The following is a 23,754-nucleotide window of genomic DNA, read 5'->3' on the forward strand; positions in this document are numbered from 1 at the left end:
CTCGTGTCTGTGGTGGCAGCATCCATTTTGTGATGCTGAGGCTTGAGTTAACTTTAACCGGGGTTCACAGTTACATACATGTCGTGTCCCTCTAGAATGGTGGAATGCTAACCCCGTCGCCAGAATTGGCGAGGGGTTAGAATTCCAATTCGTATGACACCTTACTCGACATGTTTTGATAAAGCGATACCAAAGATAGCATTTAACCGCCAGGATTATAATGCACTTAAGAGTATATGGTATGCGTTATCATGGAACAGCTATTAGGACTTGGTTCCGCAAGCTGCAAACAGGCTCAGCTCATGCCAGAGCACCATCTCACACGATTCCAAGCACTCTGCCTTCAGGATTGTCAAGGCCTGCCATAGGAGTGACTGATAGGAATCTGTGTGTCCATTTTTAGGGTTAGATATAGGTATACTATATCTAAAGCAAAGGGTGATTACACCACCTTGCCCCAGCTGTCGTGCAGCCAGTTGTGTCAGATTTAGATGGCCACCCAGGGGTGGCATAATACATGCTTCAGCCCCTGGTAGGCCCTGGGTACACCTATGCCCTGAGTTACAGGGTCTGATAAGGTGGCTCAGTACCAATTGGTTAATACACCTAAGGTACACGTGTCAATTTAGTGAGAGAACAGCTAGGCTGTGGGTCTGATTGGCAGGCCCACAGCCAGAGAAAGTCGTAAACCAGTGAAACAAAAGCAAAAAATCTGGGTGATCATAGGATTGCAGACCCTACTCTCCTACAAAGAGCTCAATGCTTGACCAAACATTTGTGAGTAAAAATGTAAGGTCTCAGTGGCACAAATTCCAGATTATTGATCGCACAGAGTGATCATTTTCCACAATCAATACAATTGGAATAAAGTTTTGCCTGGCACCAAACGAGTTAATTACCTCACCCTTTTTATATAGCCTAAATAGATTAAGATGGAGAGGAAAAGGGATAGAGAAAGTAATGGCTGAAGTATATCTTTAATTAGCAACAAAAGAAGAAATTGAGAAGGGAATTGGGATGGAAGAAATAGACTATCAGTAAATGAGGAAAGAGTAAACACGCTGACACATGGAAAATCCAGACATCATACTGTAGGTATCAATGCAGATACGTGGGCGGCCCATGTGAAAGAAATGTATTAAGAACCGGCGTACAAACAAAATATAGAAAGTTGTGAAAATATAACCGAAGAGAGAAGGAGTCTGTTAACAGTAGCGCCGATAATCACAGGAACCCAAGAAAAAATTATCATAAATGAACATCAAAGCAAAAATATCCCAGAACTTACAGATACAGAAAAATTAAAAAAGATCATAAAGAAATTAAAAACCGAGGGTGCAGCAGGCCCAAATGGCCTACCAAATGCTCTTTTAAGGAAGAGCCTGCTTACTGGGCAGTTTATCTTACACAACTTTTTAGGGAGCTGTTCCTCACAAAAAAATCCTAGAATCAGAGAGGGGCAGTATTCTTCAACCAATCTTTAAAGGTGGCAATCAGTCACTGCCCAGCAACTACAGACTCATTGCTTTAAAAGATGTTGAAGCTAAGCTATATGCTACCTGTCTATTGGAACATCTCAAAAAATGGTCTGACAATACCAAATTGATACCTTGGTCGCAAACCGGATTCTGGGTGAGGGCTGGCAATTTGACCAATTTATTGGACAAAACGCTATTAATCGAAAAAGCCAAACATCAGAACAGGCGGATGTTTGCATGCCTTGTGGACTCTAAGTCCGCTTTAGATTGTGTCCCCCGAAATCACCTATGGAAAAAATTGGCAATGTGGGGTATTCCAAACAATCTATTGAACGCCATTAAGGAACTGTATACGGACACCTGGACTCAGGTGAAAATAGGCGATGGTAGTTATGTAACAAAGAAAATCAGCACCCACAACGGATTAAAACAGGGGTGCATGTTAGCCCCAAGTCTTTTTAATCTGTATTTAGTGGATCTTGAAGAAGCACTTATTGGAGTAAACAGTCATCCACCGTTAACCAAAGAGGAAATTAGGTACTTATAGTATGCTGACGATATATTGTTTTTCAGCCAAACCCCGTTAGGGCTACAGCGCAGTATGAGAAAAAAAGCGAATTATCTGGATCGTCATGGATTAGAATTTAATCTATCTAAAACAAAGGTACTGTGGTTAGTGGATGCCAAATTCAGAAAACACGTGTGGTTTTTGAATGGGGAAAAAAGGCAAGGTTGTTGCCTCAAACAAATATTTGGGGTTTAAAATCAAGAGAAAACTGAGATGTAAACATCAGTCTCTAGCAATGAGGGCTAAAGCGCAAAGTCTTATCTATAGTTTTAATTTACTAAAAAAAAATTAGGCTGTCCATCTTACAGCCACCTATTATCTGTTATGTTGGCACAGTTAATGCCTTCTGTCACATATGGTAGTGACATTATGAGGGGTCGTGAAATCGCAATCGTAAATAATATCCAAACGAAGGTCTATAAAAATGTTTTTTTTCATACAGCAAGCAGCATCACCAGCTCAAGTCTGTTTAGAGTTTGGCTTGACCAATCAAATGCATCTGACCAAAAGTGAAATAGAAGATGGGAGCACACTGCTAGTCTTTCCGACGTATCACCCCTTCTGCATTATGGTCAATGTAGTGCAAGTGTTTCAAAAAACGAGTCCAAGTTCAAAAGTGTTTCACCACAATCTGTGCAAGTAAGTACTTGAAGTGTAGTTATCTCTAGACACGAGACATGGCTCGTGTTTCGGGATTGTTTCCCTCATCAGTAGAGACAGTTCTGGGGTAGCAGAGCAGGCCGCCAAACATCCGTCAACGGCCTCGTTGCCCCTCCGGCGCACAGGAGCGTCTCCAAAAGCTCGTCGGCTTGGATGGCTCACGGGAGCCACTGTAGTAGAAATAGAAGATGGGAGCACACCGACTGTTACTTGGCAGCCTTCTCATCCACCCCAAATACTTTCTCTACTGATGAAGGAAACTATCCCGAAACCCGGCCCATGCCTCTGGTCTAGAGATCTTGGGAACAATAAGTACTTACTTACACCAACCTTGGTGTACCACTTATGAACTTTGTGTCAACTCTTCATACGTCAACTCTTCATACTTCACGCACTACGAATACCAGAGTGCATAGGGGTGATCCGGAGGAGGGGCTAGCGGTGTGCGATCCATCGTTGTTTTCTACTTAAGGGCTCCCATGAGCCTCCAAGCTGACGAGCTTTTGGAGACGCACCTGCGCTCCGGAAAAGGCAACAAGGCCTGTGACTGTTACTTGGCGGCCTTCTCATTCACCCCATATACTTTCTCTACTGATGAGGGAAACTATCCCGAAACCCGGGCCATGCCTCGGGTCTAGAGATCTTGGGAACAATAAGTACTTACTTACACCAACCTTGGTGTACCACTTATGAACTTTGTGTCAACTCTTCATACGTCAACTCTTCATACTTCACGCACTATGAATACCAGAGTGCATAGGGGCGATCCGGAGGAGGGGCTAGCGGTGTGCGATCCATTGTTGTTTTCATCTGACCAAAAGTGCTTTGATTGAATTATGTGGAAGGCTTAGAGCAGCCACAACTGACTCTATTGAGAATTTGTGCTGGAAAGAAATAGAAGCTCAGAGAGAGAAGAAAATAAAATTTTCCTGGGGCTGTTATTTAGCACAAGTTATTGAGGATCTTTGTGTTCAAGAAATTTGGAATTCAGGCTTGGAGAAACAGACCTTTAACAAAGCATTAGATCGGTTGACAAAAATACGGTCTAATATAACAGATGAAAACAGCTTATTACAAAGATGTCATGCCTGGATGTTGATTAATTCATATAGCACCAAGAAACTGCAGGTTTATTTATCAGCACATTTCTCAAACATTTTAAAGAACCAATTGATGAATTTACGTTTTGGTATGTGGGAATCAAAGGAGTTGATCCCCTCCTGGAAACACCATTACCAAAATCAAGACTGCAGACTCTGCAACTATAAACATTAATCTCTATCACATATTCTCTGTGCATGCCCTTAATTATTAAAAGAAAGAAAGATATTTTTGAAAGAAATATTCATTAATATGAACGTACGAACATGCAGGGAAGCTGTGACCACCTGGTTGGGTGGGTCTTCGATTCCGCTGGTCTGCAGAGGGGTTAAATTCATGAATTTGTATCTAAAGGAATTAGAAAGAATTGTGGATGAAAACCAAACAATTTAATATACAGTTTTATGATGATGGTTTTTAAGATGAGGATGTAGTGCAGTATTTTTTATATAGGTCTTTGCTTTTACGAAGTGTGGAATAATGAATGAAGATTCGATTTTTTTCTATATATTGAATGTTATATTGGATGTTTTAAGTAATGTAATGATATCATAAAGTGTAATGGTTTTAAGAGACCGAACTTTTGAATAAATTTGACTTTGACTTTGATACTTTTGGGTGAGGACAGCCGCCATCACCTGACCATTTCAGTGGCAAAAAAGGAAAAACTCTTTATTGTAGTCTGGTGTTCTTAACACTGGTGCATTTGTTATCTCTGTTTTTAAATTTCTAAATGTTAGTTTCATCTCTTTAGTCCATGTTATCCTGTCTTTCTCTGTTTAGCCTTTTAGGTCGAGGGACCTATAAGCTGCGCAAAGCGCCGCTTCCGGTCCGGAGATCTTATGTTTTGGAGTAGGGCAGTTTAGACCCCCCTCTCTGCTCCGTTCGCTTCCATTGGCTGGCTTCCTAAACGGAGGCCAGCCATTGGAAGAGAAGGGAGTCACTCCAAACAAGCCCCGTCTCTTTCGAATTCAGGGGCGTAAGTTTTGCTGTTCTTTAGCTCGTGACGTCGTCCGTCACTCAGGACAGCAAAACTCGCCCCCGAATCCTAAAGATTTCGGAAGCTTGAGGCCGCCATTTTGTTTACTTCGCAGTGAAGATGAGCTGTTCCTCGCTGTCCTCTTGCCTTCTTCCCCCGGATTGTTTTGAATCCCATGCAGAGCCCGTCTAGGACCTTGCGTCCGCGTTACACACGGTCTGTCTTTGTTTTATTTTACTGCTCCCCTTTTGTCCTCCCCTCTCACGCCTCATCCCCGCCCCCCAACACGAATACACATGGCCATCCGGGACCCCGTGTCCACAGCGGCGGCTCCTGCAGCAGCGCCCCGTGGAAAGCGGACGTGGAGTCAGAGCGCTACCAAAGATGAGGAACGCCATGTGGTTCTTGGGCGGACTTCTGCTGGCTGGATGGGGCTGCAGCCAGCAGCCGCACGTGAGGTGAGAGCCACCCTCGGCGGGGGGGGGTCATGCGCAAAGGGGGGGCAAAGCATACCTCTTTGGCCCCCAGCGGGCAGAATATGTTTGACCACGTTCTGGGATGGTAGCACTAGTGTCCCCCCTGCGGCCCCTGGACGCAGCCCCCAGCTCTGGGCTCCTGTGCTCTGCCTGCGGGTTCCTGTTCATCCAGGCCAAGCAGACAGTGCTGGCACCGCTACTGCAGCCCCTGCGTGCAAGGGCTCTTCAGGTTAGCGCGGAAGGCGGAAGTCTGGCTGTGGGGTGTGCTGCACTGTAACTGTATTAATAGCGGTGGAGAAGCTGAGCCCCAGCAAGGTAAGAGCCCCTGCGAGCACCGCTTTCTTATCCCCTTCGCCCGGGAGTCCCGGGGATGCAGACACGGTTGTCACAGGTACAGATAGATCAGCGGGTCAGGGTGGAAAACCTGAAGCAGAGATCTCCAATAAACACGAAAGGGCACACGTGCCTTAACTCCCGTAAGCCAGCTCAACGGGGGAATGTGCATGCTGTGGAGATTGCCATGCAGCTCTGTGGCAGCTTTGGAAATATTGCTGTGTGCATACTGCAGGGAACACTGCCCAATAAGTGCCAACCCAGGCAGGGCTGCTTCCGCCAGTCATCCACCTGCGTTCAGTGTAATGGGCTCCATGGAGCGTTTTTCATTGTTTCTCAATAAAGCGTCATTGCAGAGCAAGTCTATCGGCAAACACCTAATTCGAAAGATTATGTTGTAGAATAATGGCAGGAAAATGTATGATAATTAACCACACCATTTAGATCTGTATTACTATATCCAAAGTAATCCGATTACACATGACTGGCACCTGTGATTTGATTGGCAAACGGTGTGTGCTTCCTTTCATCGCTGGAGGATTCTCCCTTCCAGCCCATTTCCCACTTTTTTTTTGGGGGGGGGGCGTTGCTTTCTAGTTTTGATTCTAAAGAACGCACCTTTTAAATGTTGCGCCCCCGAGCCCCCCCAACTCCTCCTCACACCCTTTGTGGTCGGGTAATGCGCCCCCGATCAACCTGTGAATTGTTCTGCGCCCCACCTGGCACTGAAGGGGTGAGATAGAAAGATGTGAGGCCTTATTAGACAGGTCAAATGGAAACAAACTGTTCTCTTAGCTCCACCATCAGCACAGTGCTCGCTCATTCTTGCTATGAATAGTGCATTGACAGGCCACAAAGGCGCTAGTTTCATGTAGTGTCTGCAGCAGTCCTGCGCCCTCAGCAGGAACAGTGAGAGAAAGGCGGCGACAGAGGCCCCTGGAGCACTCTAGGCTGCCAGCCCGCGGTCTTCGGCCTCACCCTTTGCTGTGTTTTTCTCCCTCTTTCTCCCACCTTTTGGTTTTCCTTCCTCCCCGCTTCCGAATTCTCTCTCTCCTTTCAGTTCACTCAATGCTTTTCTCGCTTTTTGGGTCTTCTGTACTTTTCTTTCCTTCCTTCTTCCTCATCTTCACCTGTCACTTATCCAAGAACAGACAAAAGGTGTCCCCCCTCACCCACCCTGGTGTCCCCCCTCACCCACCCTGGTGTCCCCCTCACCCACCCTGGTGTCCCCCCTCACCCACCCTGGTGTCCCCCCTCACCCACCCTGGTGTCCCCCTTCACCCACCCTGGTGTCTCCCTTCACCCACCCTGGTGTCTCCCTTCACCCACCCTGGTGTCTCCCTTCACCCACCCTGGTGTCTCCCTTCACCCACCCTGGTGTCTCCCTTCACCCAGTAATTATCGGACTAAGTGCTTTTTTCTTGCCGTGCATGTGGTGTCTTTGTCATAAGAGTGTGTGTAGGTGAGATCTGTTACTTCCAGTCTTGATGTGGTAGTGCGGTGGTGAGCGCTCCCTGTGCGGCTGTTTGTTTGCATGCAATGTTGAACTATGAACTGTGGTTCAGTGTTTGTGACGTAACTATTGCAGCGTTGCCCAATGGGTGTAGTTCTATGGTTCCTGGGCTGAGTGCCCTTGCCACCGCTATTATGTACCACATGATAGCACTCAGAAAAAATCCATTGTGGCTAGAAACAAAACAAGCAGGATTCACCAAATGCCTAGTATGTAAGGCATGCAAAATCGGAAAGAATCTAAAAAACATGTCTGATCCATCTGGGAAGAACTTTGAACTTTGAAGTAAAGCAACAAATAACGTGTGAAACTCCATTCGTCGTGTACCTACTCCAATGCCACTGTGGCAAAAGATATATTGGAAGCACGACGTGCCCATTGAAAAAACGTATCCTTGAACACACACGTGCTATACAGAAGAAAGACTTCTCTTATGCCATGGCAAAACATATGTCAAGCCACTCTGGCTACACATGGATGAACATGTCATACTCCGGCTTGGCCGCTATCCCTCCACATGAACGTGGGGGGGACAGGAAATTGAAACTGAGACGACTTGAGTCCAAATTGATCATGAGCTTTAAAACCATACAGCCGATGGGACTGAATTACATGTTCATCTATAATGGAAATAATTGAACTGATTGGACTACCGGAAACTTGCGATATGATTGTAAACAAACACATGTCTTTGCCTGCACGAATGACATGACTTAAAGCACACACAGCAACATATACTTCCAGCCACCTGTGGTACATGATTGCGGTGGCAACGGCACTCAGCCCAGGAACCATAGAGCTACACCCATTAGCGCAACGCTGCAATAGTTAAGTCACAAACACTGAACCACAGTTTTGCAGCGGGAATCTTTCTGGATTCACTATGCTGTGCATATTCTGCAATCTGGTGGTTGGGTTCGGAGTCGTAGTCTCTTTTCTCTTTTTTTTTTTTTTTTGTAGCCCAGGTCGGCGTCGCCGTCCCACCTTCTGGTGTACCTTCGGTGACGTCGGCATGCTTCCGGCGGAAGCTACCACCCTTGGGCGCCATCTTCAGATTCTTTTTTCCGCCTTTGGGTTTGGATCGTCGTGTGAAGCTCCAGAAGTTTTTGGAGGAAAAAAGGAGAAAATACAACTACTATTCGACGGTAAAGACCGGAAAAGTTGAGAAGACCATCAGAGAGGAGACGACGAAGAAAGAGAAGAACTTTGAGATCTTCGACGTCCTTGGAGGAATGCGCATACAGGGGGCCCCCTGAGCGCAGGGATGTACAAGACTCCATTTAAATACTGCAAAAATTGCCACCACAAGTTCACGCAGAAGGACCAACACCCGGTCTGCAACCTCTGCCTGCCTGTCGACCACGAGAGCAGAGACTGCAACGCCTGCTCCGTCTTCAAGCCAAAGACACTCAGAGTTCGAGAGAAGCAGAGGATAGCTCATCGCACGATGCAGGGCAAGGGCCAGGCCCCGACGCTTTACGATCTGGGCCTCTCCACCGACGACTAGGACAACATCGCCGAAGGTCCAGATGACTTCACGGTTGCAGAGACCGATAAGTAAACGCCTGATAAGGTAGGAGAGTCTACGACCCCGAAAACGACCTCAGGGCCTCGAAAGCCAGAGGCGGACCCCCGAAAGGCAGAGTCCAAAGCCTCGAAAGGAGCACCGGCGCCGAAAAGTTCGACGGCCGAAGCTGCATCCTCTGAAAAAGAGCCCAGCGGATCCTTCGACAAAGACTCCCGGAGGCAGAAGACCGGGGAAAAGCAAAGGTCGTCGAAGCAAGCCCCCGAAAAAGGGTCTTCGACTTCGAAGGAAAAGGAGCTGAAGAAAGCTTCGACGTCGCCGCCGCCGAGGAGAGCGGCCGAAACGCTCGACGACGACCAGGCCGCAGAGATGCTGAGAAAGAAAAGAAGGTTCGAGGCCGAAATGGAGAACATCCTCCAGAGGAAGAAAGACTTCGACGACAAAATGAGAAGTTATAAGATCCCCTCGAGGCCGGCAACGTCCGTCACAGAGGTGGTACCACAGGAGGAGTTCGACGTCGAAGAACCGCCAAACTCCGGAGCTCTCGGAGCACGAAGAGGAAGAGGACCTCTATTATAATGAAGAGGGGACCAGCAGTCAAGCTACGGCTCGGGTTCCTCGACGGCCCAAGACCAGGAATGGCAGGACATCGAGGCCGAAAACCCGGAGGAGGCGGTGGAGACATAGCTGTCGAGGCCTTCGCCACCGGATGACATCGGGGCATACAACGAGGTCGTCAGGAAGGCAGCAGCAGCTTATGGGGTGAAGCTAGAGGAGGTAAAGCCAAAAGCAGATTTCCTGCTAGAAACATTGCTCCCCACACAGACAAGAAGCCATTTCCTTCCCATGCTGAAAAGCGTCACAGACCAGGGGAAGGAAGCCTTCAAGGACCCGGCTACATGCAGATCAGTAACGCCGAGGACAGAAAAATACAAATTCTCCTCACAGGACCCGGCTTATATCAAGGGGTACGTCATAGCAGATTCTATTATCGCTGCGACGGCCAGAAGAAGGGCCAATATCCCAACAACATCTGGCCCTCCACCTTACAAGGAAAGCAGGAGGATGGACCTAACTGGGAGGAAAATAGAGAGAAACGCTGCAACGCACTGGCGGATGGCGAACTCAAACGCCCTCCTAAACAGGCATCAATACCAACATTGGGATGAGATGGGGCAAGTGCTCAAACACCTCCCGGAAGAATACAGTGAGAGGGCATCACACCCTGTGGAAGAAGGGAAAAGCATTGCAAACTCGTGCCTGAAGACAGCCTTGGATGGGGCTGAAACATCCAGCAGATTGGTGGCTATAGGCATCACAGAGAGAAGGCAAGCCTGGCTCAGGATCTCAGGTTTCAAAACTGAGGTGCAGAACAACATCCTGAACACACCCTTCAATGGTGAAACACTGTTCGGAGCCCCAGTTGATGAGAAGCTCACACAACTGAAGGACAACGAGACAGCAAGGTCCATGGGGGCCCTGCAATTCAGGGGGATGAGAAGTGGAACTCCTAAGCGGAGGCCAAACGGCAGAGGTGGAAACCAGCGAGGAGAATCTCACCAGGCGTTCCACCAGGGGCAACAGGTTGACAACCAAGGTCACCAGGGCCAACAGAGACAAAACTGGAACTACCAGAACAGGGTCCAGTCCTTTGGATCAAGACTAAACGGACGAGGACAAAGAAGAGGCGGTGAACAACTCCCCTGTAAGTGACTGCTCACGAGAAAAGGTGCTCACCCACCCGAACCCTCCGGAGGAAGAGCAGGGAGAAACAAAGAGGAGAGGGATACACGGACAGGACACAAAAGATCATATAACTCCAGTAGGAGAAAAATCACCACAGACAAGTGGATACTGAACATCATACAGTTCAGATACTGCATAGAGCTGCTAAAGAATCCACCAAACAGAAAGCCAAAGAGATGAGAGCACTCGGGAACAGAGCTACAACTGCTCCAAAAGGAAGCTCAAGAACTACTCCTCAAAGAGGCCATCGAAACAGTCCCATTCAAAGAACAGAACAAAGGAGTGTACTCAAACTACTTCCTGGTACCGAAAGTGGACGAAAGCCTAAGACCCATCCTGGACTTTCGGTTCCTAAACAAATACGTAAAGACCCAAAAATTCAAGATGACGTCCCTGCTAGAAGTCATCCCACAGATAAAGGCCGGGGACTTCTTGTCCACCATAGACCTCAAGGACGCATACCTGCACATCCCCATGAACAGGCAGCACAATCACATGCTAAGGTTCGCAGCGAACAACGATCACTACCAGTTTACAACCCTGGCCTTCGGTCTAAAATCCGCACCAAGGGTGTTCACCAAATGCCTCGCGGCAGTAGCCGCGCATCTGCGAAGGGAGGGGATACACTTGTACCCCTACCTAGACGACTGGCTCGTAAAGGCAAGCTCGTACAGGACATGCAAGGATCACGCACAGCAAGTCACGAGAACGCTAACTGGCCTGGGTTTCTCCATACACTGGGGAAAATGCTCAATGGAGCCGGAGCAGGTGAAGAGCTTCTTGGGTGCTCAAATCGACACCGTCCAATGCAGGGTGTCACCCAGCGAAAAGAGAACACTCAACCTACTGAGGGAGAAACGTCACTACCTGAAGGGGCGATCTCTGACAGTGAGGACAGTGAGCAAGATCTTAGGGATGATGGCGTCGTGCATACACCTGGTCCCCAATGTACGCCTACAGATGAGACCGCTCCAAGATGTATGAAACTTAAATGTATGAAACTTATATAGCGCAGGACTTACCCTGGGGCATCTCCGCGCTTGCTTAGGGAACCCGTCCTGGTATTCCCCTGTGAGATAACCCTGGAAGGGTATCCACAAGGTGAAAGCCAGGCATCCCGCCGCGAAGGGCCAATGTGGAGATTAAGCAAGCTATTGCCCAGAGTCGCAGAGTGTGAACCCGTGAGTCGAGAAGGCACCGGAGCGAGAATTATCGAGTCCATGGGATTATTGAGCCCAAGACCCGCCGAGGCGGGGAATTGAACCCTGGTCCAGGGCCGAAACTCAAGCTCCAGGTCTGCCGCCTCTAACCCCTGAGCCACACTTCTCCACTCCACTTCTCCAAGAGTGGCTACAACAGCAATGGTCACAAGCTACAGGAAGTTGGGAGGATCTAGTGGTTGTAACGCACAGGGTGCAGGAAGAAATAAGGTGGTGGACCAAGGAACGGATAACAGTAGGAAAACCTCTAACACCACCGGACACAACAGTGACCATTACCACAGACTCATCCCAGAAGGGGTGGGGCGCACACATGAACAAGCTTAGAGTGAGAGGCCTGTGGAGCCCTACAGATGCGGTCAGACACATCAATTACCTAGAGCTGAAAACAGTGTTGCTAGCACTCAAGGCCTTCCAGAGACACCTGTACAGCCAGAAGGTGCTGATACAAACAGACCACACCACAACGATGTATTACATAAACAAACAAGGGGGAACTCAATCATTTCCCCTGTCAAACTTGGCACAGGAAATCTGGAGATGGGCAATACCACTCAAAATAGACCTGCTAGCCATACACCTGCCAGGGAAGGACAATGTAGAAGCGGATTGGCTCAGCAGACCGACTTCAGCATCCCACAAGTGGGAACTCAATATACAGGAGACAGAGAAACTATTCAGGAGGTGGGGCACTCCGACAATAGACCTATTTGCAACACGCCGGAATGCAAAATGCCAACACTTTGCATCCAGGCAACACAGGGGAATGCCCTATGGATAAGCTGGTCAAAGACCTTTGCCTACGCTTTTCCCCCGATACCGCTGATCCCCAGGGTTCTGAACAAATGCATGACAAGCAACATGACTCTGATCCTGGTGGCACCACAATGGGGGCCAGGCAGACCTGGTACTCTCTGATAATGGAGATGGCGCAGGGGCCTCCCCACAAGTCCTCAAAAAGAAGAGACCTACTGTCCATGGAAAACTGAGAAGTGCTACACCCAGAGCCGGAGAGCCTCAACCTCTCAGCCTGGCTCCTGAGGACTTAGAGTTCGCACATCTAAAACTACCAGAGAGCACCCTGAGAGTGCTGCGAGAGGCAAGAAGGCCCAGCACACGCAAATGCTATGGGGCAAAATGGAAAAGATTCACTCAATGGTGTCGAAAGAAAAAACTACACAGAAAAATGACAAGGGAATCTACGGTGCTGAGGTCCCTCGCGCACCTAATAAAGGCTAAACTAAGCTCATATTCGCTAAGTGTACACCTGGCAGCGATTGTGGCATACACAAGAGGAGAAACAGGGAGAAGCTTCTTCACATCTCAGGTCGTGAAAAGATTCTTGGAAGGGGCTAAAAGAATAGCGCCACCAAAAAGAATGCCACCACCAGCTTGGAACCTGAATGTAGTACTGACAGAGCTCATGAAAGCACCTTTCGAACCGATCCACAAAGCATCACTGCAAATGCTGTCTAAGAAAACTGCCTTTCTAGTAGAAATCACATCGCTACGGAGAGTGAGCGAACTGCAGACTCCAACACTACAGGAACCCTACATTCAGATACACAGTGACAGGGTCGTAATGAGAACGGACCCACACTTCATGCCGAAGGTGGTGTCAAGGTTTCACATAAATCAAAGTATTCAGATCCCTAGCTTCTTCCAAAACCCCACTACAAGCGCTGAGAGAGCACTCCACACTCTAGACGCAAGAAGGGCAGTGATGCACTACATGGAAAGGACACAAAAAGACAAAACAGTTCTTCGTATCCTTTGCAAACAGTTACATGGGTAAACCAGTGACAAAAAACACCATAGCTCGATAGGTCGCACAGACTATTCAATTCTGCCACAAGCAAGCGGGCCAGGAGCTAACAGGAGGGGCACAGGCCCACTCAACCAGGAAGAAAGGAGCCACAATTGCCTTTCTGGCCAACACACCAATTCAGGACATATGCCTGGCGGCAACATGGGCTTCAGTGCACACGTTCACTAAGCACTATTGCGTGGATGTTCAAATGAACAAGGAAGCACAAGTAGGACAAAAGGTGCTTCAACATATTTTCAACAACCAACGCTCATCTTCCACCCAGCCACCACAAAAGTAACAAAAACCGCTACAAAATCTATGCACAGCATAGTGAATCCAGAAAGATTCACGCTGCAAAACGAATAGTTTCTTACCTGTCGGTGTAGTTTTGCAGCTTGAAGATCTTTCTGGATTCACTAGCGAACCCACCCTCCTCCGCCAGAAAGATAAAGCTGAGGAAAAAAAAAAAAGGGGGTGAAAATGCATAGAAAAGGAAAGAAAGTTGAAGCTTGCAAGATATGTGAAAGAGGATTAACATACATAGCCATGGATTCACTACAAGCAGAAAAGACAAAAAGGGACAGAAAAAAGAATCCCAAGATGGCGCCCAAGGGTGGTAGCTTCTGCCGGAAGCATGCCGAGGTCACCGAAGGTACACCAGAAGGTGGGACGTCGACGCCCACCTGGGCTACAAAAAAAAAGAGAAAAGAGACTACGATTCCGGACCCAACCACCAGATTGCGGAATATGCACAGCATAGTGAATCCAGAAAGATCTTCAAGCTGCAAAACTACACCGACCGGTAAGAAACTATTCGTTCATAGTTCAACATTGCATGCAAACAAACAGCCGCACAGGGAGCGCTCACCACCGCACTAACACATCAAGACTGGAAGTAACGGATCTCACCTACACACACTCTTATGACAAAGACACCACATGCATGGCAATAAAAAGGCACTTAGTCCGATAATTACTGATCTTCATAGATCTTAAAGCCAAGCGACTCATTCATGCCTCAACAATCGGCGCACAATATTGCATACTACACAAATGTATAAAAACACACTTTGGTTAACCCCTTCCATGCTGGGCCGATTCTGCTCGTGTGCTAGGCTTTTAAAGAATGAATGGCTTTATGACGGCCCCCAGCCGTCATAAGCACACGAGCACCATGATGCATGACGGATGGGGGCCGTCATCAGCATGGAAGGGGTTAAATGAAATTAATTTAACTACAATGCCCACAATGCAATGTGTGTCATACGTGTATATAATGAGAAAGTGAAAAGGGACTCACTGTCTGAAAATTTGCCGTGATCAAGAACGCTACGTTCGAAACGCGTAGGCGATCACAGTTGTGAAATAAAACTCTGTTAAAAATTTCTCCGAGTGGAGTGCCATCAGTTTTGGAACTTTGGATATTGAAACGGGATACTGCCTTGATCCCGGCGATGGCACCAGCTCCTAAGTGCTCCCCCTGCGACGAGGCAAGTTGCGAGGTGATATATATATATATGTATATGTATATATATGTATATGTATATATATATATATATATATATGTATATATATGTATATGTATATATATATATATATATATATATGTATATATATATTGCTTTCGATGGAAGCACAGAAACAGCATTTTATCATTAGTCTCAGTAGAATGTGGGATCAATGCTTTGGAATGCGCTGTGTCACTACATGACGTTTCTGAAATAATAGTTAGAAAAAAGCAAGTATTCTAGCAAATAATTTGCCCCAAAGTTCCCATTCCAGGTGCAGCTCTTACCAGTGCCACGTGTAATTGTAAAACTCAATATCACAGGAGAAAAGGAGAGGTCTCTACAGCCAGGCAGGACACTGACTGTTGTAAGTTGTGTGAATAAAGCCTCGCACCAGATCAGGACACATCATGAAAGGTTTTTATGAACAAAGTCTTGCAGCAGAAGAGATCAAATAAAATTAGGCAGTTCTACTACTGGTGACAGTAACATAGGAACTTAATAACAGTATCATAAACTTAGGAAGTGTGAGTCCATCAGTTGAAGAAAGCGTTAAGAAGCACAGTGAGTTATCTTTGACTTATTTTTATAGAACTATGTCTTCATAATCTCCTCGCATGTGGAAATGGTTTGGAGCCTCTCGCATGGGCGGTTAAGAGCATCTGGGCAGTATGGAGTTGGACAGTGTGGATTTACTGATGTAAGCATCCACTGTGTGGTGTGTTCCTCTGTGTCTGCGAATACTCTCTACTACTCTCTAATGTTCACCTATTGCCATTGTAAATGACAATACCATTTATTTATGTTTAAAAAAAAATGAAAAAAAGTCATAAGCAATGCCAATAGCTCTACCTTTAATAATGCTGAGACCATTGCATTGTAAATGCTTGTTGATACATGCAATCATTGGGGATATTAAAGTACTGTGGTCAAAAACCCATTGTTTTAAATAGTTACATAAGCCCAGGAACTTCTGAATTTTTTCAGGTTCTGTCATCTTTCAGATGGATGCTGCTCTTTCAGGCGTACCTAGGCGGCCAGAGGCTGACCGCGTGTTCCCAAGTATTGAAGTTCTTCCTGAAAGTACTGTTATGTGTCCCTGTCCATCTAATATCCTCGTTGAGCAAGTATGCGCAATAGGAACACATTGTCTTTTCTACACTGCTCATCTGTCTGACTAGAGACAGATACGTAGGTCATTGACATACTGCAACACTGTGCTGTCACATCTATAATTGGTAAGGTCATTTTGACTGTCCTATTAATGACGCCAGAGAACTCGCAGTGCCCTTGAGGTAATCAAGAATGGAGTTACTGAGAACCGCGATAGGAAAATAAGGTCAAAGAGTGACTGGGTGCAGGGGAATGCTAAAGAATGCATTGTTTGTCTATGACTGAAAGGTATTTAGCATCTTGGGTACATTGGTGAGGATAACAGAAGGGTCGGACACTACAGGGAATTCTGGTATCACTATGTCATAAAGTGGGCACAGGTCTTGATTCATATGCCACAAGTTGCCCTGGCCTTTTTTATGGGGTAAATTGGGGTGTTGAAGGGGGCTACACCTGGGTACCACAATACCTTTATAACTGGCGCAATGCCATCCTCTGCTTCTTTTGATCTAGGTTGTCTCCGTCTTGGTACTATTGCTCCTTCCTTCAGGGTTATTCTAAATGGTACTGTTGTGTGGATGAGTCCTAAATCATGAGGGTCTTTTGTCCACAAATTATAGGGTACTTGTGCAAGGTCCTTTCTTTTAAAGGTCTGGATAAATTTCTTGATAACGCAGGCCTTGTCTCCGGTGTGGTGTGTAGAGATATACTGATACTCTTGGTGTTGAACATATCATAGATCCATCCAGTGAAGTCATATTTACTTTGCCATTCGTTTTCATCCTAGAATGTTAGCTGAGGCATTTGGGGAGAATAAGAGACAGCCGTCAACATATTTCCATCTCCACAGGTTTAGGAAAAAAGAACCCTCATCACAGCCTGTAGAACCCCTGTGTGTCCATTGATGAATTTGACAGTGAGTCTTTTCTCACAGATACAGGACCTAGCGGCCCAGTTGTGGATGAGAAAGGAATACTGCTTGTCATTTATGGCTACAATCACAATGGGTTCCTCGTCTGGCCGGTGGGTTACCGATAAGACTGGACACATAAGATTACTTTGCGGGCACTTTCATTGGACATATCCTCCCATGTAATGTTGATTGAATGAGTTTCCTCCCCTCGTAGTTACCCCTCTATGTGATTTCTGGTGCTGCAAGGTGGGCTCCACTGTCTGTTATGTCTTGGACTGCATTTGAGGTACAGGTTGCTGTAACTGCTGAGGCTGTATCTGTGGTTGAGGCTGCAATTGCATTTGGGGCTGCATGAGGAGTATCACCTGGGGACTCAAGGCAGGTTGTAAGACCATGCTACCAGGCGGTGCCATTTGTTGGCCATATAGTGCCCTTGCCTTGTTAAGTTAATCTTCCTTTTTGAACCTTCCATCTCTGATGTAATGTCCAGGCATCTTGCCAGTGTGGCAGTATGCCCACTCTGGAATATGTGTACTCAAAACCTTCCTGTTGTAACCTGGTTTTCTATTGGGTACATTCTGTCCACGCATCCGCTCCCCTTCCTTCACCCTTGGTTTCCCCCGGTGAGAGCTCACCTTAGAATGTTGGGGTTTCAGGTTGTTCTATGGAGAGTGGATGGTCAATAAAGAAGTACTCACTCCTACTCCGTTCCTGTCATCTTTTACTTTTAACACTGGTGACAAATCACAGCGGAGGGGGCTGTTTTGACCATCTCCCCTCTGCGTACTCTCTCCATCCACATTCAACTATCATTGAGAAGACATTACAGAGAAGAAGCGGACATGTGGAGGTCCAGTATCCTGCTTGTTTACCCAGCTAGGAAATCTAAAAAATACGGGACATGGAAAATACTACATATTTCAGCGGCTGTTTAGTGCTACCTCATATGCTCCCTGAGTCTTAGTAGGAATTCTACTGGGCAAGCGGACACCTTATCCTCTACCCTGCCAATTTTACAAGTTTATGCCTGGTTATCTCAAGTGCGCGGACTGATGGAACAAAATTAAGTTAATTCTGAAGTATAAGTCTATGGGACTTACTTTTCTGCATTGCTGGGTTCGAGGACAACAACTGGTTGTAGATCTGAGGCGTGGCTGTGGGCTGCTCAGGATCCATCTCCAACGGACATCCACATTGCTTTTGTGTTTGCCCTCTGTGCTGCAGGTGGGTTCCATCACCTTACTCCTCTGATCTGTCAGAGAGGCGGTGTGGGGAACGCATGTTCTCTGCTCGCCGGACCTGCACTTCGTTTTGTGTTTCCCACAGAGCAGCGGGAAGGGCTCGGACTCTCTTTGCCTCTGGTCTCGGTCTGTGGCAGAGGTGCGAGTTTCCCTGATTTCTGTCAGACAGATGTGGTGCATTACTGCGGTTCGCAGAGGCGTGAGGGAGCGCTCTACCTTCTAGTTCTGTGTCGTTTGGTCGTAAGCTGCCGCAGTGTGTGTCCACAAAAGAACTTCTACGAGGGACCCCCAGGGTTCTTCTCTCCACTTCCAGTCAGACTCGCATAATTTGGTGTATTCAGTGCCCTTGAGCCTTCCGTATCTTTTTGCCTCTGCAGCATTGTTCCATTCGGCATTCCCACTGATATTTTGATTGACTTGGGAACCAGACTTACATTATCCCTACCTTGGCTCACAAACCTAGTTGTGTGTGTCGAGGGGTATGAGGTACTGTTCTCCAACTTTTGGTGGTATTAATTCTCCTTCTGGCCCCTGGACACCCTCCATGTGTTTTGCACATACTAGCTCTTTCTTTCATTCCTCTTCACCTTGTCCTAGTGGACTTTTGGGTTAGCTGAGGTGGTGTGTCCCTGCTTTTCACTCTAGTACCACCTTGCTTGCTGGTCAGTTCTTTCCTTGTAGGCATTTAGTCGGCCCACTTTTTCCTGTCTCCATGATGGCAGCGGCGAGCACGAAGCAACCACCCCCTTTCCTAAATGAAATAGGCAAACCAGAGATATGTTGGAAGGAATGGTTCAAGTTATTAGTCGTATATTATAGCATTTGGGGGGGGAAACGTTTAACTTCCTTGCGCAAACAACATATTCTCCTCCATAACTTAGGAGTACATAGACGTAAAATGTATGAGACCTTGCCATAACCAGTGGGGGGAGTTGAAGGAGAGGATGTGGATTTATTTATGTGTACTGTGGGAAAGTTAGAGACGCACTTTGGCGTTAAGATAAATGTAGTTTTAGAGCACCATACATTTTATAATAGAGTGCAAGGAAACAGGAGTCCGTCCAAAATTACATTGCTGCATTGTGGGGTCTCACGCAGTTGTGTGTATTTGGCAATCTCACTGATTCACTTATAAGGCACCAACTGGTGCCTTGCACAAATAACACTTGCATCCGAGAAAAACTCTTAGTTAAAAACCCTGGTTTAAGGGAAGCGGTTGAGATTGCAAAATCCGTTGAGCACACAGCCAAGTGCATAAAAGAAATGAAGCGTAACACTGAGGTTGTAGCTAAGGTTCAAGAGAAGGAAGAAGAGTGAGGTTTTCAAAGTAAAAAGTAAAGAAAGCGTGAGTAGCAGGATACCAGACAAAGAAAGACACTTCAAATGTTACAAGTGTGGTAGCAGTAATCATTTTGCCAATTATCCCCAGTGCCCCGCAAGAAATGTAACCGCAGGGAGCATTTGGCCATAGTATGCAGAGAAGGGGAACATCACACACAAGACTGTGAGAGAGAGGGTGGAAAAGCACAGAACAAAGAAGTAAAATTTGTGATACCTAGTGAGGAAAAAATATGTACTACAGCTTGAAAGTAATGCAAGTTCTATTAATGGCATTTATACTAAATGTGAAGTGCTAATAAACAGAAATGTAACAATGTATGCAGATTAGTGTTCTCCGTTCACCCTACTAAATAAGAAAGATTTTGAGAACCTTGAGGAGCAAATGTTAACTTCCCTGCAGAAATCTGACATTTTTCCCACAGGGTACAGCAAGGAACCGATACCCCTCATCGGAATGAAGGAAATGAATATACAATTCAAAGACATAAAGCTTTTGGTATACATCATGGAGTCTGGATCCAACCTGCTGGGTTGGCAGCACCAAAAGGGTATTGTACTGTACCCAAACAGAAAGAAAAAGTTCTACTTACTGAAGGAATCCACAGTGAGGACACTATCTGCGAGGAGTTCCCAGAATTATTCCAAGAAAACCTAGGCTGTCTGTATGAATTCCAAGACTGAATCAAACTCAAATCCAGTGCCAAGCCGGTGGTCCACAAACTGTGAACTGTACCTCAACTAATGAGAGAACCATTGGAAAAGAAATTGAATAAACTATGTGACATGGGTATTGCTCCGAATAGTTTGCCCCGGTGGTTATCGCAGCTAAAGCCAATGGTGAAGGAATTTGGTTATGTGTGGTCCTACGCAGCCTCAATGAAAGCATTTGGGTAGAGGCACCCTCTGCCTAATATCAATGAGATGCTCAGCACCATGGAGCAGGCAAGATACTTCAGTGTTATCGATCTGTCAATGGCCCATCAGCAGGTGGATCTCCAGCCGGAATCTAGGCGACTCACCGCTTTCATAACTCCCCAAGGAGCGTTAATGTTCAGGAGGATGCCGTTTGCGGCTGCGGCGGTCTTCCAGAAGATAATGCAGCAAATCTTGAAGGTAGTGCACAGATAGTTGTGCTTCCAGGACGACATCCTGGTGTATGGGCGCAGCATGGAAGAACATGACTACACCCTCAAACTAATATTCCAGAAGCTAACTGACGGTGGGCTGACGGTACAAAGGAACAAATGTAAAAAAGTGACATCCATTGACTATTTGGGACACTCAATTTCTGAAGAACGGTTCAGGGCAAAAAACAGCTTACTTGGTGCAGTAAAAGATGCCCCTTATCCGAAAAACAAGGAGGAACTCAAATCATTCCTGGGGCTAATGGAATACATGGCCAAGTACATCAAAATGTTGCTTCAAAATGTGAACCACTGCGAATTCTCTTGAATAAGAATAAGGATTTTGTATGGAAGGAAGAACATAAGTGTGTAATGGATGAGTTAAAAGAGGAGATATTGAACTCACCGGCATTAGGGATCTTGACCCCAGGAAGATCATTCTCACCACAGATGCTTCAAACAGTGGTCTAGGAGCTACCCTCCTACAAAAGGAAGGGAAAGAAGAGAAGATCATTGCCTTTGCTTCCATGTGCCTCACGAGTGCAGAACACAATTACTTTGTAATTGAAAAAGAAACCCTGGTGTGCTTCTGAGCGGTGATGCATTTCAAGTTCTTTCTGTGGGGATTGACCATCACCATCAGGACTGTGTAAGCTGTGCCAAGAGCGACAAGTCCAAAGCCTTGCGCAAAGCACCCCTGTCCCCTGTCAAAGTGCAGACCAAGCCATGGAACAAACTAGCCATGGACGTCATAGGACCTATGGACAACCTGGGTATCCAGACGCGATTCATGCTAGTCCTAATTGACTACACCTCACATTGGATCACTCAGAAGTTTGGACATCGTGTCATCACAAGTAAAGTTTTGGAATTTCTCAAGGATGTTTTCAAAGGAGGGCATACCCTCAATTTTGATCAGGGACAATGGATTACAGATCACCTCACAGACAGTTTAGGAATTCATAGACAACATGAACATAAAACATGAGTTGACGGCTCTGTATTGACTAAAGCAATCCGCCTAGTCGAGAGGGCAACAGGATGATCGAAGAGCATATTCAATTAGCGGTTACCAATGGTCACGACGTACAATCCCATCTAGGAAATTGTTTATGGGCATACCACACCTCCCCGAACCTGATGACCGGAATCTCCCCTTTCGTCTCACTCCGCAGGAGAGAGACTTGTACCAAGTTCAACCCTAGTTGGCTGAAAGGAGGCAGGGAGATGATACCCAATCATGAGGAAGTTACTAGGAAGGTGGAATTGAACCAAACCAATTACAAAGAATGGTACGACCAAAAGAACGGTGTCGGAATTCCCAACTGGAAAGTTTGCGATGTGGTGCAAGTTAAGAGCAGTACAAAAGACTGGCAGTCAGAGCAAGTTCTACCCTCCTTGCTGCATTGCTTAGGCTATCGACAATGTTGACCCACTTGACAATGGGCAATGGTGGAGCTGTGATAAAATCGTACGGTCTGAAATGTGATCTACATGTTCATGTTATACTATTGCTAATAAGATTTTCCCCTTCGTTTTCATCGGTTGTTGCTCTCCTCCTTTGGTTGTATAGGAAGGGAGGTGTGTTGTAACCTTGTTTTCTATATGGTACATTCACTCAACCCCGCCCCTTCCCTCACCCTTGGTTTCCCTCGGTGAGAACTCACCTTAGAATGTTGGGATTTCAGGTTGTTCTATGGAGAGTGGATCGTCAATAAAGAAGTACTCACTCATATTCCGTTCCTGTCATTTTACTTTTAACACTTCCATATCCTCCTCTTCCATTATTCCTATTAATTGCTTCTCTGGGTATACTGGTTGGATGGCATTAAGGTGCCCAGAAAGAGCATACCTATGGACACTGCAGCTAACTGGGTGATGACAGTGGCATTTCCTCCCTCTGATTTCTTGGTCAACTTCTACTGGACCAATTTGGCTTTTTCTTTTTCTATTTAATCCTTATAACTTTTTTCCTTTTCCTGTCTCTTATTACAGAAATGTGTTATATGTGCCTGTATCCTTGTCCATGGTTTGGATCCAAGTCCACTATATTATCTAGTATGTCCTGCTCTTCAGTTGATAGACCCTTTTTTTACTATGTTATAAAACAGTATTGCATTCTGTCATGTCACGGCCCAACTCTCCCCTACTTCTTGTGTCAATTTTGTCTTCATTCTGCTGAGAAATTGGGCTGGATCCTCATTTGGATGCATTTTCTTTGTCTTAATAGACCCAATGTTTGCCCTGTCTGGATACATTTTTCTCAGTTGTCTCCAAACAGTTCCCCTTACTCTGTTAAAGGGTGCCCCATCACATTTTGGGTTGGTCAGTGCCAAATTCTTTACTCCTGTCTGTTTTATCTCCTATAAGGGAAGTTATTACGCTTTTAATGTCCCCTTTTGCAAGAGTAACCCCTGCTGTATGTTTTTCTAATGCTGCTGTCAATTTCCCAGCCCCTTCAGCAAGCATTGGCAACAGTTTTCTAATATTTTCTTTGTCCATCTGGGACTATGGTATATACTGAGGCGCCCTTGGGACTTTAAATATCAAGGGCAATTGTGTCAGGACTGTATTCATATGGCCAATAGGTTGATGAGTAATTACTTATGAGCACATTTCTGCCACACACAGAGACTTTCTTGCACAGTAAGGGTCCCCTATGCCCTGAGAAATGCACTTTTCTCCATTTGCCATGTCTCTGGAGGGGGTCAAAGGAACCCTCTTGCGGCAATGGTATCATCTGTGATGTCACTCCTTCTGTCCAACCTGCTAGGTTGTCAGTAAAAGGGACAACATTATGCCAACTAATCTGATGTTGGGCTACTGATTCAATGGACAGCAAATCTTTGCCCGAATACACAGGGAGTACACATTTATTTATTTTATTTATTTATTAAATTTATAGAGCACAAACATATGCCAGATCTTTTCTCAGTGTCATCTTTCCTGCTATGCCAAACGTTCCATTTCTTCCATATGGGCGTGCCATCCAGGGCCAGACTGGCCGTACCATGCATCAGTAGTTCCCCCGGGAGGCTGGAAGGGTGAGGGCCGATTTTGCAGTGATGCTGCAATATTGGTCCCCTGTAACAAAAGCAGCAAACA

General features: G+C 46.2%; 1 protein-coding gene and 1 pseudogene across 2 annotated transcripts in view; one reads left to right on the forward strand and one right to left on the reverse strand.

Moving 5' to 3' along the window:
* TDRD1 (tudor domain containing 1) overlaps positions 1 to 23,754 on the forward strand; it is a 1,954,313-nt gene that overhangs the window by 138,350 nt on the left and 1,792,209 nt on the right. The gene's annotated exons all lie outside the window — the stretch shown is intronic.
* LOC147712106 (uncharacterized) lies at positions 22,443 to 23,625 on the reverse strand (annotated as a pseudogene).

Source organism: Lissotriton vulgaris, chromosome 5, assembly GCF_964263255.1.
Source record: "Lissotriton vulgaris chromosome 5, aLisVul1.2, whole genome shotgun sequence".
Taxonomy (NCBI): Eukaryota; Metazoa; Chordata; class Amphibia; order Caudata; family Salamandridae; genus Lissotriton; species Lissotriton vulgaris.